Source organism: Perissodus microlepis, chromosome 2 (assembly GCF_051167445.1).
Source record: "Perissodus microlepis isolate ML-2025 ecotype Zambia chromosome 2, ASM5116744v1, whole genome shotgun sequence".
Classification (NCBI taxonomy): domain Eukaryota; kingdom Metazoa; phylum Chordata; class Actinopteri; order Cichliformes; family Cichlidae; genus Perissodus; species Perissodus microlepis.
Genome location: NC_140462.1, coordinates 20108987 through 20115946, shown reverse-complemented (window position 1 = coordinate 20115946; position 6960 = coordinate 20108987).

Sequence of the window (6960 nt, the reverse complement as noted above, 5' to 3'; positions counted from 1 at the left end):
GAGTCCAGAAACACACATGAGAGTATTGATTCCAGGCAAAAGGCCTGAAATTCGTTTAGCTTTTAACTGAACTTAAAGACGGACCAAAGAGGAAGGAAAGCATATATTTTGGTTACGTCTGATAAATTAGAATTAGAAGGTATTTTTACATTAAAAGGAGCAAAATGAAATAAAAAGAGTTATATCAAAACAGGTTATAACATAGGAAATGTGAGGTTAAAGGGAAGTTAGTGTCAACACACAGGAGTTGTGTCTAGGCAGCATTTAGCTCTGATCAAAGTTATGCAGGAGTAATTGCTTATATGCTTAAAACTCAATTGATTAGAGGGGAAATGGGGTTTTGTTTCCTTTGCAGAAGATCTCTGGACCACGAGAGAGGGTCAGAGCGAGGACACAATGTATTGCGACCTCTGGTGTTCCAGAGGGCGAGAGAGGGAGTGTGGAGCAGGGAAATTATTTTACTGCTATTGCTAAATAATAATCATCATCACCATTGCATTAATAATATAATTTACAGCACAGATATTGCATTCGGAGATTTATACAGTGTGTGTCTTTCAGAAAGACTAAGTTGCATTCTTTTACTAAGCTCTTAGTAGGGGTTCTTTTAAAGTTTTACTGTTGATTTTTGTTTTATATTTTGAACAGTGCACTGATTTTTGTTTGAGAGTCTTTTCTTTAAGCAGATCTGCACATCGGAAATTACAAGCATTACACGTCGGCGAGAAAATTGTTGCAAGTGAGTTTCTCCACATTAAAATGGGCTCTGGAGAAAGCCACTTATTGGGACAATTAGAAAATAAGGGTCCCTGCCTAAAAAGGATTCAGCGAGGTAATCCGATCTAAAGTTCTTGTTTTTCTTTTTGAAATGACGTCATTTTGCTGAGGGCGGAAATCTAAATGCGGTGATGGTTTCCACTATCAGCAATGAATGAATGAATGAATGAATGACTGGAAATAAAACAAACTGACTGACTGACTGGTAAAAGCTGACAGGACTTGACCACGACTCAAGGTTAACCTCCACCTAGATAGGAAAAAGGGTGGATGAATTTAGGTGTGTTTCTTTTTACAGGAGCAGATAGATGACAGCGACATCTGAGGTTGCATGACGATTTAACTGTTAAATACTACTTTCGGTGTTCGTGAACCTACCAGGGTGGTTGTTCAGGGGTTTGTGTTGTGTTGCTCACGGAGATAACTGTGAGAAAGTGTGTACACACCTGCGCAGCGTTAACATTTGCATTTTCTTCTTTTGAAACAGGGTGATTCTTTTTACAGGAAATGTTTTACAGGACCTCTGGAATGTGGATGGCGGACGCCTAACCCGAGATGGTCAAATGTGGTTTGCTAATGTTTGTTTTGGCATGTGGAGGATTCAGTAGAAAACAGACAAGTGACATGAGAAAACAAATAAGGGATGCAATTTCTATGGAACAGTTTAATAGGGGGTTCGTAGGGATAAAGCAAGTGGAGCGACATTGCTTAAGGGAAGTCACTGATTAAATTGGGGATAAAATAAATTGCAGCAATAATAGTGATGTAATGATTTGGGAAATCCTGAACGTGATACTTGTCTGTTGTGCTGAATACTTTATCACTTTCGTGATCTATAGTTGGTTATAAATAAGATGTTTGATTTAGCAGATTTGTTTTCCAGGATACAGGTTCCAGGTGGAGCTGGGAGTCAAATGAGCTTAACCTGTAACTGCTGACTGATGTTTTTACACAAGCTTACAGGTTGGCAGGAGATTGTTTTAGAGAAAATGTGTAACGTTCGTGTACAGGCCTCAGTAGGGAGTCAACATGTGGGAGGAGGCCAGGAAGGCCCAAGAGGAGGTGGCCCCGGAAGAGAGCTTACTCGAGATAAGCTCCACCCCAAGTAACACGGGGGGGAACATAGAGGCAGAATAATCCTCTCCCCCTGTGCCGCGGTTCTCCCCAGCAGTCTACCTGGGGACACGAAGAAAGAAGAGGAGCGTGACATGCCAAGCATTAATTCATTCCAGGCTCCTAATAGGCTAGGGCTCTAGTCTAAAGTATTTGATAGTTTAAAGGAATCGTAATAGTTTTGTACGGTTTTTACTTTTATACTCATAACGTTATACTCTTATCATGAAGTGAAAGTAAAAGAGCCTGGGAACAGTGATCATGAAATTGTGGGAAAATTGGAAAATAACGGGGATGTTGGGGTTAATAAGTGGTATAATGTGTTTGTTTGTTTATTGGCAGACAGGCGAATTGCCCAGACGCAGAGGTCTATCCGCTCCAGAGTCCAAACCGATCGAGTCGTCGAGGAAATTCAAGCGCGAGGTTGGCTCAGGTGGGAACAATTAGGTCCGACGTCTTTAATGGGAGTCCAAAATCGAATGCCTCTGGACATGTTGTTGGCTGAGAGAGGTGGGGCATGTGCAATGTTTGGTGACATGTGCTGCACCTTTATTCCCAACAATACTGCTCCGGACGGAACGGTCACTCGGGCGCTTGAGAATCTGAAAACGTTATTTAGAACCATGCATGAGCAATCAGGCGTGAACACGGGGCTGGGAGACTGGATCACGTCTGTTTTTGGGCAATGGAAGGGTGTGTTTATGTCTGCCATGTTTTCTCTTATAGTTTGTCTAGGTATATTGATGATCGGATGTTGTCTCATTCCTCTGGTAAGGCGAGTGTTGGTAAAACTGGTAAGCAGGGCCCTAGACTCTGGTTCAGCTGGTTCAGCTGGTCTGGGGTATATGATGCCGTTGCGAGAAGCCGCCTGGACGGAGGAGTGAAACAAATTCTGGTAAAGGTTGGCCGATGGCCAAAGAGGAGGAGTGTGGACAAGAGATATTTTATTTTGTATTCTTATGGTGACAATTTATAATCAGAACTATCATTGATCAATCATTCATCATTGTCGAACCAGTTGACAGAATAATCTCTGTATTAGATCTATGGTAATCTGAGCAAAATATTAATGTATGCATATTATCATCACTTTAATTAGTCTATTGTTGTTCTCTATCGTTCTTTCTATCTGCTTAAGCTGTTGCAAATGGTATCCATATCATTGTATTCACACCTCTCGAAGCTGTGGGTCCAGTAGGGCCTTCTACATTCACCTACACACATATTCAGGCCCACACCAACATGCACATAGAGAGTCATGGAAAGTACGCACGTTCACTCCCGCACGTACTAAGAACAGGGAGGTCGTCTCAGGACAATCTCTCGGTTGGACACACAGTCTCACAAAATTGCACAACATATCACAAACTTGTTTGTTTCGAAAGTAGTATCGGATGTCTATATAAGGAGAACTTTGGAACTGTTATCATTTCCAGTAAGATCTAGCTGTGATGTCATCAGGGTAATATAAGGATGGGGAGCGGTCTGCTCGAGGAAGATTGGAAGATTGTAGGGTGGCTGTTGCAAGTTTCTTCTCACACTGTACTGTGTGTTTTAATAAAATAATTTGTGTTGACCCACTATGGACTTCCAGTCGTATGTCTCTTCCTCAAAAAATCGAACCATGACAATGGCCTCGTCTAACAACACTGGCCCTGGTGAAATATGGATGGTATTGGTCAGCAACACACACCCTGGTGTAAGGTGGATAGCATCAACGAGCAGCACAAGCCCTGGTGTGGTGAAGATGGACACCCAGGAAGCAATGGCCCTGGTGTAATGTGGATGGTATAAGCCAGCATATCAGGCCCTCGTGCAATGTGGATGGCATCAGCCAGCAACACAAGCCCTGGTGTAATGTGGATAGTATCAGAGAGCAGCACAGCCCCTGGTGAAATGTAGTTTTCCTCAGCCAGAAGCACTGGACCTGGTGTAATGTGGGTGGTATGAGCCAGCATCACAGGCTCTGGTGTAATGTCGATGGTATAAGCCAGCATCACAGGCCCTTGTGCAATGTGGATGGCCTCAGCCAGCACCACAGGCCCTGGTGTGGTGATGATGGCCTCACAGGAAGCACTGGCCGTGGTGAAATGTGGATGGCCAAAGCCAACAACACTGGCCCTGGTGAAATGTGGAGGGTATTGGCCAACAGCACAGGACCTGGTGTAATGTAGTTTGCCTCTGCCAGAAGCACAGGACCTGGTGTAATGTGGATGGTATAAGCCAGCATCACAGGCCCTGGTGTAATGTGGATGGCCTCAGCCACCAACACAGGCCCTGGTGGGGTGATGATGGCCTCACAGGAAGCACTGGCCCTGGTGTAATGTGGATGGTATCAGACAGCAGCACAGGCCCTGATGAAATGTGGATGTATTGACCAGCAGCACAGGCCCTGGTGTAATGTGAATGGCCTCAGCCAACACCAGTGGCCCTGGTGTAATGTGGATGACATCAGCCAGTATCACAGGCCTTTGTGTATTGTGGATGGTATCAGCCAGCATCACAGGCTCTGGTGTAATGTGGATGGTATTGGCCAGCAGCACAGGCCCTTGTGTAATTTGGATGGCCTCAGCCAACACCACTGTCTGTGGTGTAGTGAAAATGGCCTCACAGGGAGCACTTGCCCTGCTGCAATGTGGATTGCATCAGCCAGTAGCACAGGCCCTTGTGTATTGTGGATGTCATCAGCCAGCAACACAGGCTCTTTTTAAATGTAGTTGGTCTCAGCCAGCAACACAGGCCCTGGTGTAATGTGGATGACATCAGCCAACAACGCTTGTTCTAGTGAAATGTAGATGGCCTCAGACAGGTGTAATGTGTATGGCCTCAGCCAAGAACAGTGGCCCTGGTGAAATGTGGATGGTATTGGCCAGCACCACAGGCCCTGGTGTAATGTCAATGTCCTCAGTCAACACCAGTGGCCCTGGTTTAATGTGGATGGCATCAGCCAGCAACACAAGCCCTGGTGAAATGTGGATGGTATCAGAGAGCAGCACAGCCCCTGGTGAAATGTAGTTTTCCTCGGCCAGAAGCACAGGACCTGGTGTAATGTGGGTGGTATAAGCCAGCATCACAGGCTCTGGTGTAATGTGGATGGTATAAGCCAGCATCACAGGCCCTTGTGCAAGGTGGATGGCCTCAGCCAGCACCACAGGCCCTGGTGTGGTGATGATGGCCTCACAGGAAGCACTGGCCATGGTGAAATGTGGATGGCCAAAGCCAACAACACTGGCCCTGGTGAAATATGGAGGGTATTGGCCAACAGCACAGGCCCTGGTGTAATGTGGATGGCCTCAGCCAACAGCACAGGCCCTGGTGTGGTGAAGATGGCCTCACAGGAATCACTGTCCCTGGTGTAATGTGTATGGCCTCAGCCAACAACAGTGGCCCTGGTGAAATGTGGATGGTATTGGCCAGCACCACAGGCCCTGGTGTAATGTGAATGTACTCAGTCAAAACCAATGGCCCTGGTGTAATGTGGATGGCATCAGCCAGCAACACAAGCCCTGGTGTAATGTGGATGGTATCAGCCAGCACCACAGGCCCTGGTGTGGTGAACATAGCCTCACAGGGAGCACTGGCCCTGTTGAAATGTGGATGGAATCAGCCAGTAGCACAGGCCCTTGTGTATTGTGGATGGCCTCAGCCAGCACCACAGGCCCTGGTGAAATGTAGATGGCCTTAGCCAGCAACATACGCCCTGGTGAAATGTAGTTGGCCTCAGCCAGTAGCACAGGCACTGGTGCAATGTGGAAGGCATCAGCCAGCACCACAGGCCCTGGTGTGGTGAATATGGCCTCACAGGGAGCAGTGACCCTGGTGCAATGCGGATGGCATCAGCCAGCAACGCACGCTCTGGTGTGGTGAAGATGGCCTCACAGGGAGCACTGGCCCTGGTGTAATGTGAATGTCCTCAGTCAACACCAGTGGCCCTGGTTTAATGTGGATGGCCTCAGCCAGTAGCACAGGCCCTTGTGTATTGTGGATGGCATCAGCCAGCAACACAAGCCCTGGTGAAATGTGGATGGTATCAACGAGTAGCACAGGCCCTGGTGAAATGTGTATGGTATAAGCCAGCAGCACAGAACCTGGTGTGGTGAAGATGGCCTCACAGGGATCACTGGCCGTGGTGAAATGTGGATGGCATCAGCAACTAGCAGAGGCCCTTGTGTATTGTGGATGGCATCAGCCAGCAACACACTCCGTTGTGTATTGTGGATGGCCTCAGCCAGCAATAGAGGCCCTGGTCAAATGTAGATGGCTTCAGCCAGCAACATACGCCCTGGTGAAATGTAGATGGCCTCAGTCAGTAGCACAGGCCCTGGTGTAATGTGGATGGCATCAGCCAGAAACGCAGGCTCTGGTGAAATGTAGTTGGCCTCAGCAAGTAGCACAGGCCCTGTTGTAATTTGGATGGCTTCAGAGGGCAGCACAGCCCCTGGTGAAATGTAGTTTGCCTCGGCCAGAAGCACAGGACCTGGTGTGGTGGAGATGGCGTCACAGGAAGCACTGCCCCTGGTGTAATGTGGATGGTATCAGACAGCAGCACAGGCCCTGATGAAATGTGGATGGTGTTGACCAGCAGCACAGGCCCTGGTGTAATGTGGATGGCCTTAGCCAGCAACATACGCTCTGGTGAAATGTAGTTGGCCTCAGCCTGTAACAGTTCCTGGTGCAATGTGGATTGCATCAGCCAGCAACGCAGGCCCTGGTGAAATGTAGATGGTATCAGCCAGCAGAACAGGCCCTGGTGTGGTGAATATGGCCTCACAGGGAGCAGTGGCCCTGGTGCAATGTGGATTGCCTCAGCCAGCAACACAGGCCCTGGTGTGGTGACGATGGCCTCACAAGGAGCGCTGGCCCTGGTGTAATGTGGATGGCATCAGCCAGTAGCACAGACTTTTGTGTATTGTGGATGGCATCAGCCACAAACACAGGCAATGTTGAAATATAGTTGGCCTCAGCCAGAAGCATAGGCTCTGGTGTGGTGAAGATGGCCTCACAAGGAGTGCTGGCCCTGGTGTAATGTGGATAGTATCAGAGAGCAGCACAGCCCCTGGTGAAATGTAG